This window comes from Balaenoptera physalus, assembly GCF_965194825.1.
Source record: "Balaenoptera physalus genome assembly, chromosome: 12".
NCBI lineage: Eukaryota > Metazoa > Chordata > Mammalia > Artiodactyla > Balaenopteridae > Balaenoptera > Balaenoptera physalus.
Genome location: NC_138897.1, coordinates 79,258,817 through 79,276,734, shown reverse-complemented (window position 1 = coordinate 79,276,734; position 17,918 = coordinate 79,258,817). Strand labels below are relative to the sequence as shown.

Genomic DNA, 17,918 nt, shown 5'->3' with positions numbered 1-17,918 from the left:
ACTTGAGCCCAGGCTTCCTGGACACAAGAGCCTGCCTGCTCAGCTCCATCTACCCCCTCCCCCATTACATGGCCATTTACTGAGGCCCAACCCTTATCAGTCCTTTGAAGCAGGCCTATCACACCCATCTGGCAGATGAGGAAACGGAAGTAGAGGCAGGTGATGTGACTTGTCCAGAGGCAAGACTGGAACTGGGGTCTGTCTCTTTGTGGAACCGTGGTCATCCACACTGGGCTGTGACTCTGCTGGTCCAGTTACCCCGCCTCTGTCTCCCCCTTCCCCTCCCCACTGGCAGGGTCCCTGGAAGGCTTTGTCCTCCTGGGGCGGGGAGGACCGAGGCAGCATTTCTCCTGCAAAGCCCGGCACACTCAGGCGCAGCCAGGGGCAGGTGGCCCATGGGCTGAGCCGGGGGTGGGCCCCAGCATGCGGGGGATGGGTGAGGAAAGGGCCAAACCCATTCCTCCACCTGCTGGGGTGCTGGGTGCTGGACTATCTTCAAGCCATGACCGGCCCGGTGGGCTCCCCAAGTCACCTGGCGGGTGGCCAGTGGGTGCTGGAGCTCCACCCAGACAGCTCGAGGGCTGTGTGGCACCCCCAGCCAGCTCACACCTGCTGTGGGGGGCAGCAAGGACGGGTGCCTCCAACAACAGGGGGGTCAAGGGGGCCGGGAGGGTGTCGGGGGGAAGAAGCAGGAATTAGGTGGCAGGAATCCTGACACCTTGTCCCTGCGCAGCAGCTCCCAGCTGGCTCTGTGACCTTGAGAGAAACACACACTCGAGGCCTTTTGTTCCCTCCCCTAGAAAGGAAGGCTTCCAAAGGAAAGGCACAAAAATCCAGACAGCCTGGTTAGGGCCCGGATCCAATGCCCGCCCCTGGGGATTCTGCCATCCTGCTCTGTAGACAGGGAGTTGCCAAATATGGACCAATCCTCCAGGGAGGGATGCGCAGGGCTCAGCGTTCCCGGCTGCAGCAGGGCCAAGAGCCCCGAGTCGCTGGCTCAGGATGGGGAGAGGAAGGACCAGGTTGTCAGGGGCCTTGGAGACCAGAGATGGGTAGACTTGTTCAGTTCCCAGCCAGCGGCCTCCCGCAGGGCATGCAGTAGGCACGTGGCCACCCCACGCGGAACAGAGGGGAGCGTGGATGGTGCAGGGAAACCCGTCCCTGCTGCTGAAAAAATAAGCCAAAGCTCCCATCCACCACCGGTGAGTCAGCAGTGTCATTGCAAGAGCCAAGCGAGGCCATATGAAATGAGTAGGGACTTTGGCTCCCAGTTCTGCCCGTCCTGGCTGTGTTCGCTGAGTCACCTCCCTCTTGAGGCTCAGTTTTCTCATCTGCAAACAGGGACCAATATTGCTGACCTGGTGGGGTCATCCTCAGGTTGTACCACATGAAATTACAATATTCCACCATTGTTGGGCTACAAAAATGGCACTTTCATACGTTCAACCCAATATGTGGATGGGGGCAGCGTACAGCATGCGAGCAATCAACGCTGAAATTTAAATCTCTCCTCTGTTCTAGCAGAAGACTGTGTTTTTCTCATTCATGGGACAAAATGGAAAATATCTCATCACACCCCCCTCCCCCAAATATAACAATGACACGACACGATAAAACAGCTCACTTTGTGGGTGGCCTGTTAAGAGTTTACAATGTACGGTCCCAAGTACATCAGGGCATGGAGTGTGTATGTACCACAGTGATAACGCAGCGGAAGGAAGGCTGGCATTGAAATATTTTTATCAAAAAAAAAAAGAAAAAAGAGAAGAGAAAAAGGCACTGTAAAGGCCCAGTTGTGGCAGATAGTTTTTTTTTTTAATTTTTTTTAACATCTTTATTAGAGTATAATTGCTTTACAATGGTGTGTCTGTTTCTGCTTTATAACAAAGTGAATCAGTTATACAGCAGATAGTTTTTTGAAAGTAACTTGTAAAGCATTTACCATATTCCGAATTTGCAGTCTTTGCAGACTCGTGCACATATATTCCGCTTTCAGAATAGTTTTGCAAATTGTACACAGATAAAAAAAGAGGGAACTTTTGAATAAAGAAATTGCATTTATAAATGATCTGTATTAGAATATAATAAATCTCCAGTTATAGTTTAAAAAAAAGGTTTTAAGTGATGTATTTCCCCATGCTTTAGATCAAATATAACCAGCATGTTGAACATCTTTTTTAATATTTTTAAGTTTTTAAAAAATGAGTCAAAATGTCATCGAGCCATACAATGGAGTATTATTCAGCCATAAAAAGGAATGGAGTCCTGATACACTTGACAACACGGCTGAACCCTGAAAACATTATGCTGAGTGAAAGAAGCCAGAATAAAAACTACATACAGTATGATTCCATTTATATGAAATGTCCAAAATAGGCAAATCCGAGAGACAGAAAGTAGATTAATGGTTACCAGGGGCTGGGGGAATTGGAAGGAAGTGGGGAATGACTGCTAATGAATACAAAATTTCTTTTTGTGGTCATAAAAATGTCCTAAAATTGTGAATATACTAAAAACCACTGAACTATATACTTTCTTAATTCTTTTTATTAAAAAAAATTTTATTAAGGTATAATTGACACACATTATATTAGTTTCAAGTGTATATGTTGCAAAATGATCACCACAATAAGTCTAGTTAACATCCATCACCACACATAATTACAAAAAGTTTTTTTCTTGTGATGAAACTTTTAAGATCTACTCTCTTAGCAGCTTCCAAATATGCAATACAATATTATTAACTTAGAGTCATCATGCTGTACATTACATCCCCAGGACTTATTGCATAACTGCAAGTTTGTACCTTTTGATCACCCATTTCAACCCCCAGGCCCACCGCCCCCCCTTGGCAACCACCAATCTGTTCTTTGTATCTATGTACTGGAGGTCTTGTTTTTGTTTTGGGTTTGTTTGGTTTTTTTTTAGATTACACATATAAATGAGATCATCTGGTATTTGTCTTCCTCTATCCGACTTATTTCACTTAGCTTAATCCTCTTGAGGTCCACCCATGTTGCCACAAATGGCAAGATTTCACTCCTTTTTATGGCTGAATAATATTCCATTGTATATATATGCCACACCTTCTTTATCCATTCATTCATCGATGGACACTTAGGTTGCTTTCATATCTTGGCAATTATGAATAATGCTACAATGAACACGGGGGTGCAGATGTCTTTTCAAGATAGTGTTTTCATTTTCTTTGGATAAATACCCAGAACTGGAATTGCTGGATCATATGGTAGTTCTATTTTTAACTGTAATTTGAATTGTACGCTTTAAATGAATGAATCATATGGTAAGTGAATTGTATTTCAATAAAGCTGTTACTTTAAAAAGTGAGTCAAGTTCAAGAAAAACGTTAACTGAGGAACAGTCCCAGGTGGTACATAAATATGAAAAGTTTTCAAGGTGATACAGGAATGACTGGAGTTTGGGAAACACAGAGTTGATGCATTAAATCCTCAAAACAGAGGCTCTACATGGGTTCACATCCCACCTCCTGAGTGACCATGGGCTAGGGACTTCACCTCTCTGGACCTCAGTTTCCTCATCTGGAAAATGGGAACAAGAAGAGTTCCTGCCTCTCTGAGTCACCGTGAGAATGAAGTGAGTTAGCACGTGTCTGGCACATCCTAGGGGGTCGACGGAAGGATCAATGGGGGACCAGATCTTTTGGGTGGTTCTGACCACGTGTTCATGAGCACAGGGTCCCGAATTCAAATCTCTCAGAAATACCTTTTTCTGAGTAGGTGAAGTGAGATAAAGCATGTAAAGCATTTAGCAAGTGCTCAATAGACATTAACTTATTATTTTCTTTGTTATCACTGTGATATCTGCCTGGGTGGTAACATTTTGGTTGATTTTTATCTTGTATTTTAATTTTTTGCTTGTGTTCTATAATGATTCTGTCTTGTTTCGGTACTAAGAACTACCCAAAGAATTATATTTAGTACTTAGCATCTTTCTCTAGTATGATCTTAGATTTCAGATAGAAGGGAAACCCAGCTGGGGTCCCGGCCTGTTCCAGCCGCCTACCCCGCCCCCTCACAGTAGACACACGCTGGAACTGAAGATTTCCCAGCATCAGTCGGCCTCTGGAAGCACAGTTAGAGGGACACCCCCCACCCGCACTCCAAGCCAGCAGAAGATGAAGACTGCAGCCAGAGCCCGAGCCAGCGGCCCGCAAGAGCAGTCATCCTCCCAACACCCTGCCTCCACGACCCACCCCCTAAAAATACAGCTTCCGGGGGCAAATTTTGTACCATCCTCCACAACAACAGCCAGATCAATCACGCCCAAATTTGGGAGAGACGTTTGGGATGTACCGTGTCGTGGGTATAACATTCACTCTGGAGGATTCCGGGGGTACCCCCAGGATGCAGCAACCATCCTTCAGAGCAGCTGAAGTGGATAAACAGCCAGGAGGACTGCCGATGGGGGCAGGGGCATGGCACTGAAATGGACAAGGAAAACCTGGTTTTCTTGTTTTTTGGCTGTGCCATGCGGCATGCGGGATCTTGGTCCCCCAACCAGGGATTGAACCCACGTCCCCTGCGTTGGAAGCGCGGAATCTTAACCACTGGACCGCCAGGGAAGTCCCAAACCTGGATTTCAAGGTCAGCCCCAGAAGAACACTCACGGGGCAGGCGCTCCAAATTACAGACGTTGGGTTGGTGAGGGAGCTGCCTCTTGTCCAACAGCTGTGTGTAGTGCCAGCAAACCTAATAATAATAACCGCTGTGGTTGCCTTTTATCGATCACTGACTGTGTGCTGAGTGTTTCATCACACGCTCAAAGGTGTGAAGCCGTGGTTAAACATACTCCCAAGCAGTGTGGAATCAGACAGCAGGACAACAGTGTTAATAACAGCAACGGCAATTCATGACTAGGAAATAATGCACAGCGAGCACCTAGCATAGTGTCTGGCTCAGTACGTGCTGTTTTAAATGTACAAATGATGACGAGGAGGAGGAGGAGGAGGTGCTGACTATGGGTCCAGTTGTGCTAGGACCTTTACATATCATAGTACAACAACCCTATAAGGTGAGACCTACTATTAGCCCCATTTTACAGAGAAGAAGACTGAGGGCGGATGAGGTTGTTTAACTTGCCCGTGGTCACTGAGCTGGTAAAGCACGCCATCGCTTGCCCCCCATGGATGTCGCCAACCCCAAATTCACTTCTGAAAGCCAGGCTCCATTAACTGTCCTGCCCGATGGCTCCCCAAACCCCTTCCCTCTCTCTGAGGGTCCCCATTGGTGCCAGGTGACTTCCTACTTTCAGACCTGCTTAGAGGTGGCCAGCCGACCCTGTCCCTCTTCCCAGCTGTGGCTGAGCCCATCCTTCTGAAGCCACTGCGGCCGCCAAGGGAGGAAGAAGAAAGGTTCTCGGTGAGCCCATTTACAGGGGCCACCTCCAGCTGCTGGGACCAGCCAGCGGCTTTAACTTGGACAAACGCCCAGGACTCAGTGGGGACAGGAAGCACCCCTGAGCGATGAAGATCAGGACCGGCTTGTGAGCGTGCCCGGAGTGCTTTGTGTCAGCCAAACCAGCTGGCCCGACCCCCGTTCTCAGCAGCCCCCACTGCTGGCCCTGGCCCTGCCATGAGGCGGTCAGGGTGTCCCCCCAGCCTAATGTCCAAACCCGCCAGTTGTAGATTACAGCACTGCTAGAAAGGGGCACAGCACTCAAAACAAGAAAAAATATGCATACGTGTAAAACGGTAGCTCGTAAACATGAAGCATTTGCTGTATCCCAGACACCTCTCTAAGCACTTCACAGACATCGACTCATTTAATCCTCACAGCCACCTTATTTCACGGAAGAGAAACTGAGGCTCAGAGAGGGAAAGTGACCTGCCCAAGGTCACACAGCTAGGAAATTCCAGAGCCAGGATTTGGATTCAAGCCACCTGAGAATAAAGCCCACACTCTAAACCGCAGAATGCAGTGCTGACATCTCTCCATCACATGTACTGTGCACAAGTCTAAAACTCACACTGCAAAACATGAGCCCTGGTTATCTTTCGATTGTGGGATTGTATGAGTTTTACCTCCTCCTTTTTGTTTATCTGTATTTGTAAATGTTTGACAATGAACATGTACTGTAGCATGATGTAAACATATTGTACTAAGGATAAAAAGAGAATAAAAATTATTAATTTGGAAAATGAACTGAGAATCAACCGTTAGAGCACTGAACAGTTATCTCCTGCCACCACCTTAAGGCAGAAGGGCTGGCCAGGTGTAAATAGTAAAGGTTATAGAAACCCCGTGGTACTGCAGAAGCATGCATGCGCACAGTGGGGGCTTTACTTAACATCACCACCCACCCCAGTAGACCAGCACGAACATCAACTGGCCATTCACCCCAACATTCACCTACGTGACCTCGCTGGGAGCTCCCGGCCGGGCTGAAAGATGGGCATCAGCACCCGCACTCCATGGCACGGACACCCATGCAGAGAGAAGAAGCCGCGCCCATGGCTGGGGACAAAACAGAGGCATGAGGTGACCCCAGGGCTGCATGGCTCCCAACCGAGCAGTGTCATCATGGTGGGCCGCTGCCACGGTCCACAGAAGAGCCACCTTCCCAGGGGTGACCCGGGCCTTGGCACAGGAACTGGGCGACACCCAGAAAGCCCCTGCGGTCGCCCAGCCGAGCCCACTAAAGCCAGGGCAGATGGCTCACACTTGCTCTGCTGGGTCAGCCAGCATTCTGGGCATTCCAAAAATTCCCCAGAGCTTTTTGCTGCCCCCCCCTCCACCCCATCCCCCCCTTTAATGAAGGAAAAGGAGGACGGCAGAGGGGCTGTGATGAAGGCATCTGGATAAAGGCGACACTTGGACGTCTTATCATCTCCTCCCTGTAGTTAAATCCGACAGTAACCCGGCACACCTCACCTCTCCAAGAAGGAGCTGGAATGCTGGTTGCCACAGCTTCCCATCTCATCCAAGTCTGAGCGTGTCAAGGGAAATGGTTTTGCTTCAAGGCTGCCAGGAGGCAGGGCCAGGAGAACAGGGTCCCCACCCCGGTGCCCCCATGGGCCCCACACCCGCCATCACAGCCCTGGGCACGCTGCCCTGTAACCCCTCATCTGTACCCTCTGGGAGGGCAGGAGCTATATCCCAGGCAGCTCTGAGACCCAGGGCCCAGCCCAGGCCCTGGTACACAATAGGTGCTTAATTAATAACAAAGATGAAAATGACCAACTATCCCAAAAGAGGACAGGGATACACTGCCCGGGAAGTTCTGAGGGGAGAGATGGTATTTTCAGCATGGTCATGGGGAGGTGGGAGGACCCACTGCGTTGAGTTATTACCATAGGGGTTGGCAGTTTTCCAGGTGGCAGACCTGAGTTCAGATCCAGCCTCTGCCACTTCTTGACTCAAGCTAAGAGACCTTGAGGAAGGCTTCAGGTCTCTGAGGCTCAGTTTTCTCATCTGTAAAACGGGTTAGTAATACGACCTGTCCAAGTCATTCTGAGGACTGACAGAAGACGTAGATGTAATACCTCCCTAACAAGGCAGTTGGTACACAGTAGGTCTTCAACAAATGGTGGGATTTTGTTGTTTTTTTTTGGTTTTTTCCTGGGCCCTACCTTTCAAAGGTCTGGTTTTGATTCTTCCCAGAAGCGCAGCAGGAATAAGAGGCTCCGGGATCTACTCATCCAGTTGCCCCTCCCCCTGTGAAAAAGGCCCAGAGAGGGGAAGGGGCTTACCCGAGGACACACAGCAGAGAAGTGGATACTCAGGGGTCCTGACTAGTGGCCCAGAACTCATTCTAATATACTCTGCATTCTCTCCCATGGCCTCGCACCCCTTCTCATGCCAAGCAAGTCCCTGGCAGGCAGGTAATCCATTCTAGAAACAAAGACATGAGCTTTCCAGGGCTGGGGCCTAAAATGAAAGGGAGAGACAAACTTGGGCAGCTTCCCAGGCCAAAGGGCCCTGGGAGTTCCCCAACGAGTCACTCCCCAGCCCAGCCCAGGGCACTGGGCAGGGCTTGGCAGGCACTGTGCCCACTAAGGCCCAGGCTCCATGTCTGGGCAGGCGGGGTGGCAGGAATTCACGGAGTGACCTCGGTGTACCCAACGTGCCCGCTGGCCTCCCACTGCCGGTGGGCCCCGCACACCCTGGGCTTCCTTCCCACAGCGGTGCCTCACCACGCCTCAGGTAAACAGGATGGCACCCAGAAAGGGTTTTCTTCACTGAGGAAGCAAAACAAAAAGAAACGTCAACACAGAGCCACAGCCCTGACCTGGAGCCTTTGAAAGTGCAGCTGTGTCTCCACCAAGGAGATTCACATACAAGAGGGCTGCCACTAGCTGGTAGCTCTGGGCAAGGAGGTTCACCACACCGGGACTCAGTTTCCTCATCTGTAAAATGGGAACAACACTAGCACCGAGAAAAGATTGGATATAATAATGCACAAGGAACTACAGTATAAGAAGCAGTCCATCAAAGCTAATTATTATTTTGAATTACTGCTACTATGACTACTTCTGCTACTACAAACAAGGAAGATTTATATAGTGATTCATAAAGTCATTCCTTGGCATAACTTACAGACAGTTTTTAAGAATACTAAACTGATCTTTTTATGGGGCAGGGCTCCCATTTTTAAAGTGCCTACTATGTGCACGGTTACCTCACCTAACCCCACAACCACCCCACAGGGAAAATCCTAGCATCTTCTTTCTGCAGATGAGGACTGAGGCTCAGAGAGGCAAAGTCACTTGCCCAGAGTCACACAGCAATGACAGTACAGATGGGATGGAACACTAGGATTGTCTAGCTTGGCCTGCTTTACTGCCAGGGAGGCAGCAAAGGAGGGATTCAGGGCACAGGGGCTGAGTCAGGCTGCAAGGATCAGCATTCCCCCTTCCTAGTAGAGGCCCTGGGCATGGGACTCCCTCTCTGAGCCTCAGTTTTCTCATCTGTAAAATGGGGACATAAGAATCAAATAAAACAATGATGCGCACAGTGCCTGGGACAGAATGAAAACTCCCTACTTATTATTTTATTTCACTCTAAATAACATTTAGTGTTCTCAAAAGCCAGGTCTCAGCAGATGGAGGAACAGCAGACTCAGTCATCTCCCCAAACTTCTGAAGGCACAGGAGCCAGGGCAGAGACCATCAGGTACACACAGGTCAAAGGCTGTCCTCTCTCACCTTCACTGACACCTTGGCCCATCTGAGACTCACTTCACCGATGGGGAAATGCTCACAGAGGTGAAGCGACCTACACAGGGTCACACAGGTATTCCCATGCCGGCGCCACCCGACTTTTCTCCAAAAATCCAGCCCTGACATCAAGCAGATCCCATTTTCCCCATGGCCAGCACGGGGTTTGCCAAGTGATAGATACAGGATAAATTTTCACGGAATGAAGGAGTAAGTGTGACTTCTAACCCCGCACCTAGCTCAGGTGGCCTCCAGCCGATACTCATAACCATGGGCTCCCTGAAACCTGCTGATTGCTTCCACATGGGGCGGTGTGAATATTCCTTAAACGCAGAGCATCCAAGACCCCTCCCTGGCCGGAATGGGGCTGAGTGGATAGTCAAGGCTCCCCTTGGGGACAGAAAGTCATGTAAACAGTGATCCATTCACTGACAGCCCTCCAGCTACAGCAGAAGGGGAAAAACACTTGCTGGGAAGCAGGGGTCCTAAGTCACTCCTTTCCCCAGGGCCCTGGTGCTCCAAGGACCAGAAGCAACCTCACCAGACCTTCATAGACAATAATGATACTAGTAATAATGACAATAGTATTATTGTAAAAATGACACATGTAGGGACTTCCCTGGTGGCGCAGTGGTTAAGAATTCACCTGCCAATGCAGGGGACACGGGTTCAAGCCCTGGTCCAGGAAGATCCCACATACTGCAGAGCAACTAAGCCTGTGTGCCACATCTACTGAGCCTGCGCTCTAGAGCCCATGAGCCACAACTACTGAGCCCGCATGCCACAACTACTGAAGCCCGCGTGCCTAGAGCCCGTGCTCCGCAACAAGAGAAGCCACTGCAATGAGAAGCCCACACGCCGCAACAAAGAGTAGCCCCTGCTCGCCGCCACTAGAGAAAGCCCGTGCACGGCAATGAAGACCCACGCAGCCAAAAATAAACTAATTAATTAATTTTAAAAAATGACACATGTACACTCATTATAGGGCACTATGTATGAACTCATTTAATGCTCATCCACCTCAGGAGGCAGGCACCATTGTTACTCCCATTTTACAGAGGAGGAAACTGAGGCACAGAGAGACTAACTGTCTTACCTAAGGTCACACAGCTGGAAAGTAGTGGAGCTGGGGTCTGAACACAGGCAGTCTGGATCCAGATTCTCTGCATTATTCCCAAGGGATGTTGGGAATATCTAATTCTATAACCAATTCTGCAGAACGAATATCCAGTTTTGCACAATTCCTCACTCCACCCCAATCAGGAACCCCCCCCCCCATCCCAGCTTCGCAGTCACAGGACCATTTATTTGTCATCTACTTCATGCCAAGTGTTTCACAGTCCTTCTTGCTAATGGTCACAAGCACCCTGTGTCCATTTTACAAACAGGAAAACTGAGGTTCCGAGAGGTGATGAGACTGGTTGAGGGTCACGAGGACCATAAGGGGCAGAGCTGGGATTTGAAGCCAGATTGGTCACCTCCACAGCCTCCCCTTGGTCTCACTGTGATCTCCCAGTCCACTGGCTACAGGTACCAGAACTTGAGGAACAAAGTCCAGAGCAAAAACCATCATCAAGACGATTATCCCTTACCTTCGCACCTCATGTCACAGAAAGCACCTCCTTATTTAATACTGTTTCAAGCTTCACAGCAGCTCTGCCAGAGAAGACGCATTATTCCCATTTTCCAGATGAGGAAACTGAGGCTCAGAGAGGTGAACTGCCTGTTCTGGGCTATAAACTCAAACCAGGTCTCCTTACCCAGACCCCTGCTCTGATGTGTCCCCCACAAATCATGAGCCACGATGCTCACCGCCACCTCTTGGGCGGACCCTCCACCTTGGCAAGGACCTCCTTGCCCCATGTGGCAGGCTGTATTCCTGCTCAGAAGATATATACTAGCTCCCTCTCAGCCTCCATGAGAGGATCATACTTCCATCTCATTGATTTGAGTTTGGCCATGTGACTTGCTTTGGCCAAGAGAATGAGGGCACAAATGATACCTTCCTAGTTCCAAGGGGAGGCTTTCAGAGGCTCTGCAGGTTCCCAGTGAGCTCCTGAGCATCTGTTGTCCACCACAGAAGAGCGTGTCCTGGCTGGCTGCTGCCTGTCAGCCTGGGGACCAAGATGAAGATACACAGGGCAGACGGGAACCCAACCCAAAGCCTGGAATCCAGCCTCCCTGCCAAGCCCAGCCAAGGTCAGCCAAGCCATCTGATGACCCCCAAGTATGAAACAAATGTTTGCTGTTAAAAGTCACTGCAGGGACTTCCCTGGTGGCGCAGTGGTTAAGAATCCACCTGCCAATACAGGGGACACGGGTTCGAGCCCTGGTCCGGGAAGATCCCACATACCGTGGAGCAACTAAGCCCGTGCACCACAACTACTGAGCCTGCGCTTTAGAGCCCGTGAGCCACAACTACTGAGCCCATGTGCCACAATTACTGAAGCCCACACGCCTAGAGCCCGTGCTCCGCAACGAGAAGCCACCACGACGAGAAGCCCGCGCACCACAACGAAGAGTAGCCCCCGCTCGCCGCAACTAGAGAAAGCCCGTGCACAGCAACAAAGACCCAACGCAGACAAAAAAAAAAATTCACTGCGATTTGGGAGACGTTTGTTACACAGTATTATCATGGAGAAACCTGACTGACACAAAGGACTATGTGTTTCCAGCCTTGGAGGGAGTAGGAAAGGTACAGCCACTCTGGAGGGAAACTGAGCAGGTGAGATCAACATTCTAAACACCCTTTATCCCAACTGTTCCCCACCTTGGAATGTGTCCTCCCATCGACTTCAACAAGTATGCAAAGACACACGAGCAGGGATGTCACCGTGACACTGTGTGTCATAGCAAGAAAACAAACCACTCAATGCCCTAGTATTGTCTAGCTTGTCTAGACAGGGCATGTGCTCAATAACTAATAGCACCTTCATGCATTGAAGTATTGTTCAGTTTTCTAAAAGAGTGTAGTAAGTCAACACAGTCTAAAATGGGTCCACAGCTATTTTTAATTTCTGCTTGAAATTCTTTGTCTTACGATTGTTGTTGTTCAAAACGTATGTCCACATATACTGATTCATTTCTTTATTCCACAACTGTTTCCTAAGGAAACAGCAGTGAAGACAAATAGGGTTTCTGCCTTCTTGGAGCATCATCTAGAGGGGGAGGAAGCAATACCACCTCCACTACAACCACCACAAGGCACAAGAATAATAATAACAATCAACACACACCGAGCACTGACCATGTGCCAGTCCCTTTTCATTTCCTCCTCACAGCAACCCTCAGAGGTAAGACCTGTTATTATCTCCATTTACCGATGAGGAAACTGCGGCTCAGAGAGGTTAAGTCACCTGCCCAAGGTCACACAGCCAATAAGTGGCAGAACCAAGATGCAACTCTTTCCATCTGGTTCCAGAGTGGACAAAACAACAACAACAACAACTTAAGATAGCAGAGTGTGATAAGGGCTTGGAAAGAAGTAAACAGAGCATATGTATGTGGAAAGTTTCTGGAGGGTCGAGGGAAACTGCTGACTGCATTATATCTGAGGAGTGGGATCGGGGGTCTTGGGTGGGATTTTACTTTTCACTTAACATAAAATCATTTTGCTGTCTTTGAAGTGTTTGGTGTGTTACATGTTATTTTCACAATAATATATATATGTTATTATTATACTGTGTGTGTGTGAGTGTGTGTGTGTGTGTGTGTGTGTGCGTGCGTGTGTATCTCTTCTGACTCAGTGATGTAAATATCCAAAGATCAGCCTTTGGGGATGTATTTTATATTCTCAGTGGAGACAAGGCTATACAACATTTCAAAGGTCATTCAACTGAGCAATTAGCAAATGTGGCAGTGATAACTGCTTCCCAGAAGTCAATCCACAATCATTTCCATATCTGTCTCACTTTGCCTTCCCCATCCCTTCCTCCCATCCAATTGACCAGATTTCTGTGGAGTGAATTCCCAAGGGCAGAGGCTCTTTTGAATTGCCCATAGAAGATGCTCAATAAAATATCCATCACATTGAAGGGAAAAAAAATTTGTGTGTGCATGTGTGTGTATCTCTCAATTCAAAGTTTGTTAGCTTCTTTGTAAATGACAGGAGTTTCAGTAGTGGTCTTGGGCAGAAGGACCCCTCAAAGCCTCAGTTTTATAAACTGCAGAATCAAGGGTCCCCAAAGCAGGCATCGCCTGTGTTTGTTGTGAAGAATAAAAAAAGAACAAAAGAGCTTCGCCCAGAACCCAGCACATGTAAAGGGTTCAGTGAAAAGCAGTTGTTCTGACGTGTTATGTGCTTTCTCTACATTCTCTCCAATCCTCCCATTTTACAGAGGAAGAAACTGAGGTCCCAGGAGGGGAATGGCTTGTCTGGGGTCACACTCCTATAATCTGGATGGGTGAGTGGGGGAAGAAATGTGAAACTCCTGGACAGAGATTTCCCCCTGCCCTCCTCTCAATCCCAAACCTGCCAAAGCCTTCCTGTTTGGGTATTTAGGGAGTGGCAGGGGGTGTAAAGAGAATTTTTGTTGCCAATGGTCTAACTTTTATTCCTTCAACACACCCTGTACTCTGGGTATACTAATGAGCACGCAGTTCTCCTAATGGCCCTGGCTTTGCCTGTGCTGCTCCTGCTGCCGGCAATGTTCTCATCGTTGCCCTCTCCTCCTTTAAGACTCAGCTCAAGTGTCACCCATGGTCATCCAACATCCCCCCCGCCCCCCCCCCCACCAAACAGACCAGGTTGGGAGAGGCAGGCACCACCTGCCTGAAACACTATTGTGTGTGTGTGTGTGTGTGTATATATATATATATATATATATATATATATATATATATATATATATATATACACACACACACACATATATATAGTGTGTGTATATATATATAGTGTATATATATATATAGTGTGTGTATATATACATATATATAGTATATATATATATATATATAAAATGACACGCCGTGATGACATCTATTATAATAATCATACCCACTACTTAGTGGGCACAGACCAGTGCAGACACTATGCCTGGTAATGTCCATGCACTGCTTCTCTCAACTTGTATAACAGCCCTTTGAGGGAGGGGAGTATTCTATCATGAGCCCATTTTACAGATGAGGACACTGAGTCTCAAACCAAATACCATGGCCTCAGACCACAGCCAGGAAGGGGCAGCGCCAGGGTTTGCCCCCAAGTCTCCCTGGCTGACTCCCTCCTTTCTATCCCTGCCTCCTCCTGGAAGCCTCCCTGGGTTTACCCCTGCTGCACCCTGACCCAACCTCACCAACATTTGTGGCTTCTCTACTCAACTTCCCTAACTCCAGACATCCGCGATTTGCAAACTGGAAGCAAGTTCAAATCCCTGCTCTGCCACTGGCGGCTGACAAAGGCCTCACTGCCACAACACTGAGTCCTGAATCTGTAAAATGGGAATGATGAGCCCCACCCCCTCACACAGGAAGGTGGTGAGGGTTCCAAGGTAAAGTCCCCTCAGATGTTTATGACCCTCCCAGGGCAGGTGACAACAGATGCTCAGGAAGGTTTGCTGAATTGAATGAAATACTGACACTTAAAATATTCAGGCCACCTTCACTGGGGATTTCCTTCTCCAGATTGACTGCCATGCCTCCAGGAAGGGGTCTTCAACTGCATGGCTCTTGAAACACAACACTGACCACTGTCTCTATCTAAGTGCAGTTCCGTCATCACCTCTCACCTGGATTTTTCGAGCAGTCTCCAGCCTCCTGGCACACCATCTCCCATCCAGCCTCCTCAAGAGATGGGCAAGCTTCCCAAAACACACATCTGACTCCATCCCTCTCCCCGAGAGAAACTCCCACAGTGCCCCACTGCCCCGGTATAAAGTCCAAACCCCTGGGAATGGTTGACCTGGCCCCTGTCAGGATCTCCAGCCAACACCCTATGCTCCCTCCTCTGTCCAGGTGCCCAGGCCTTTCTGTTCCCTCTTTCCAGCGCATAACGCCATCCTCTCCCCATGGGCACGATCTCCAAGAAACAAACCCCCTGCCCACCATCCCCCACTCCAGGTCAGAAGTCATCAGCCCCTCTTCCCATTATCACAGCTCTCTCCTTCTGGACAACTGCCTCTTTTCACAAAGAATTTACCCCTTAAGGGTGTGCCTCCTCTTTGACATGGTGTCTTGAAAGATTTGTTGAATGAATTAATTAATGAATGCACATTTAAAACATTCCTCTGAGGCTCTTTTTCTGAGATGGTCAGAGATGTATTCTGGTGATGCTGAGAGGGGAGAAAGGCTCATGGCCAGATAGTGGGCTGTTCCATTCTCCTGCCAAGGTCAGCTCTGAATAAAAGCCAGCCCCCAGGACCTCCAAGGGGGGGTGGGGCACCTCCAGACTCAGAATCTGGGGTGAGGGTTATACCCCCAACATCAAGAATCAGTACAGCTGCCTCACTGGACTGCAGGGCAAGCTGATTGCTCACAGCTAGATCGCAAGCCAGGAGGACAGACCCTATATTGCCCTGGGTCCACCATTTCTAGTGTCTGCCACATAGTAGGTGCTCAATACACACACTGGTTGACCGAATGAGCTTCTCACATGTCCAGACACTGTACTGAATGAAACCCTGTACTTCTCTAGGATAATTGCCCCCTTGTCAAGCATGCAAATCCTTTAAAAAGGATTCCCCATAAAACCACCAGGACCGTGGCTAGTGGATGCACAACTCCCTCTGGAACTGTCCCAAGGATGAGACACCGGTGTCTGGGGGGTGAATGCATGTTTGTCCAGGAGCTTCGATGGATTAGCAAAGGGAAAGCTGGGCCAAGGGAGAAGTCTTGTCCAAATGCCCTGGTTACTGATTAGCCAAACCCTAGAGCTTCTCTCTGCAAGGGGGATCAGAGGGGCAATTAAACCCCTTTGGAAGAAAGACTAAGTTAAATATCTGCCTAATCCTGCAGTTTAAAAAGACAGCAAGTTGGGTTTCTGGAGCCTTCCTTCAGATACCCGAGGGGAAGTGGCCGGGGATGAGACAAGGGAAAGGAGAGACCACAGAACAGGGGCCCACTAATATTTACAGAGCCTGTACCTGTTTCATACCTTTTATACCTATTAATCCTGCCAGTCACCCAGACGAGGGAGGACTGTGACCCCCACCCCCACTCCATTTTGCCCGAAAGGGAGACCTGGGCTCAGAGAGGTTAAGTGTTTTGTCCAAGGTCACAAAGAAGCTGCAAAGAAAAAGCACTTTCTTTGTGCAACAGGTATAGCCCTTTCCTTTCCAAAAGGTAATGGCAGCTCCTGTTTGGAGAAAGTTCAGTCCCGCGGGCAGGAAGCCCTGGCCACCTAGGCGGCGCGCGGAGGTCACACGGCAGCCCCACTACCGACCGGCTACCGACCAGCGGAGAAGCAGGGTTTCAGGGCGCGGCGCCGCGGCTCCGTGCCGAGTGTGTGCTAGGAGGGTGTGGAAAGGTCGGGCCCGGCTCGGGGGTCAACGGGCCGCTTCCCTTCCCCTGGGTCCCGCCTGTAGCCCTAGGCAGCGCCGCCATTGGGGTGGGGGCCACCCGAGCCTACCGGGAGCAGGGGGATTGAGCCTTAATCCCATCAGGGCGCCTCTGCCCTGAGAAGGCGCGCGGAGGGGTGCGCAGGCCCTGCGTGGAGGGCGCGTCCGGAGCCCCGGAGCCCGTGGGGCCCCACGCGCTGTTCTCTCCACCGCCCCAGGTGCCCGCAGGATCCCTTCGCCCCGGGCTCCGCCTCGATCAGCACCCCCGCTTCCCCGTGTCCACCTCCTGGGCCTCCAACCTGCACGGACGTCCGGATCTTAGCAGTTCCAGGCTGGGTACGGATCTCCAGCGATACCCCAGCTCCCGGCCACCAGATCTCCTCTCGGAATCACTCCCAAGGCTCGGACCAGTGGGGGTCAGAGGAGAGGGATCAACTAGCTCCCAGTTTCCAATCACCGTCCACAGTCACCCCCAGGCTGGGGAGCGAATGGGACCCCAGGCCACCAGCGCCCAATCCACTCCTGGGATCGACTCCCAAGTCTTCAACTGGGTGGCGTGGGATCCATTGGCTGCCCAGTGAGGGATCTTCCCGCGGGATCCACTCCCAAGTCTCGAGAGACAGACCTCCCGGCTCCCAAATCGAGATGCCCCCTCCTCGCAGACCCAAAGCCCCGGGAGATCCACCGGGTCCCCACCTCTTCCCCGGCCAACTTTGCCAACTTTTCTCCCGGGGCCTCAGCCGAGCAGAAACTTGGCGGCCATCGCCGGCCGCCGCCTCCCCAGCCCCCTCGCAGGCCGGGGACAGGGGGAGGATGGCCTGCCCCCATCTACCGCGGCCGCCGCTCAACCTACCCTAGAGCCGCCGCCGCCGGCCCGCCGCGCCTCCACCTGCCCGCAGCCCGTGGCACCTGCCCGCGCCGCCCGCGGCCCAGCGCAGCCTAGCCTGCTGGGGGCGGGGCCTCGGGCGGGGAAGCGCCCCCGTCGCCATGGGAACCGTGGCCGGCGGCGCCTGCGCGGAGGGCCCCGGGGCGGAGCGCTGCCAGCGGACCCGTGCTCTCGGCCGGCGCCAGGGCCGGGGGACGGTCAGACAGGTCAGAGGTCGCGAGTTTGCCCCGACACTCCTCCCGGAAGCGGTCCCGGCCCTCGAGCCCCGACCCCGCCGCGCCGGACTCAGAACGTTGTTCATGATCCCCGCCCGCATTCCCGGGGTCAGTCCCCGGCTCTGGCT

The 17,918-nt window shown here is 50.6% G+C and overlaps 1 protein-coding gene across 8 annotated transcripts in view; it reads right to left on the bottom strand.

Annotated features, from left to right (window-relative positions):
• KIAA1671 overlaps positions 1–17,661 on the bottom strand; it is a 187,016-nt gene extending 169,355 nt beyond the window's left edge. For 4 of the 8 annotated variants that reach the window (XR_014251839.1, XM_082417372.1, XM_082417374.1 and 1 more), the window contains exon 1: positions 17,543–17,661. The gene's annotated coding sequence lies outside the window, so the exon portion shown is untranslated. The remainder of the gene's footprint in view (positions 1–17,542) is intronic. The other 4 variants (XM_082417367.1, XM_082417370.1, XM_082417371.1 and 1 more) reach the window with 1 other exon arrangement.
• Between the last annotated feature and the right edge of the window lie 257 nt (positions 17,662–17,918).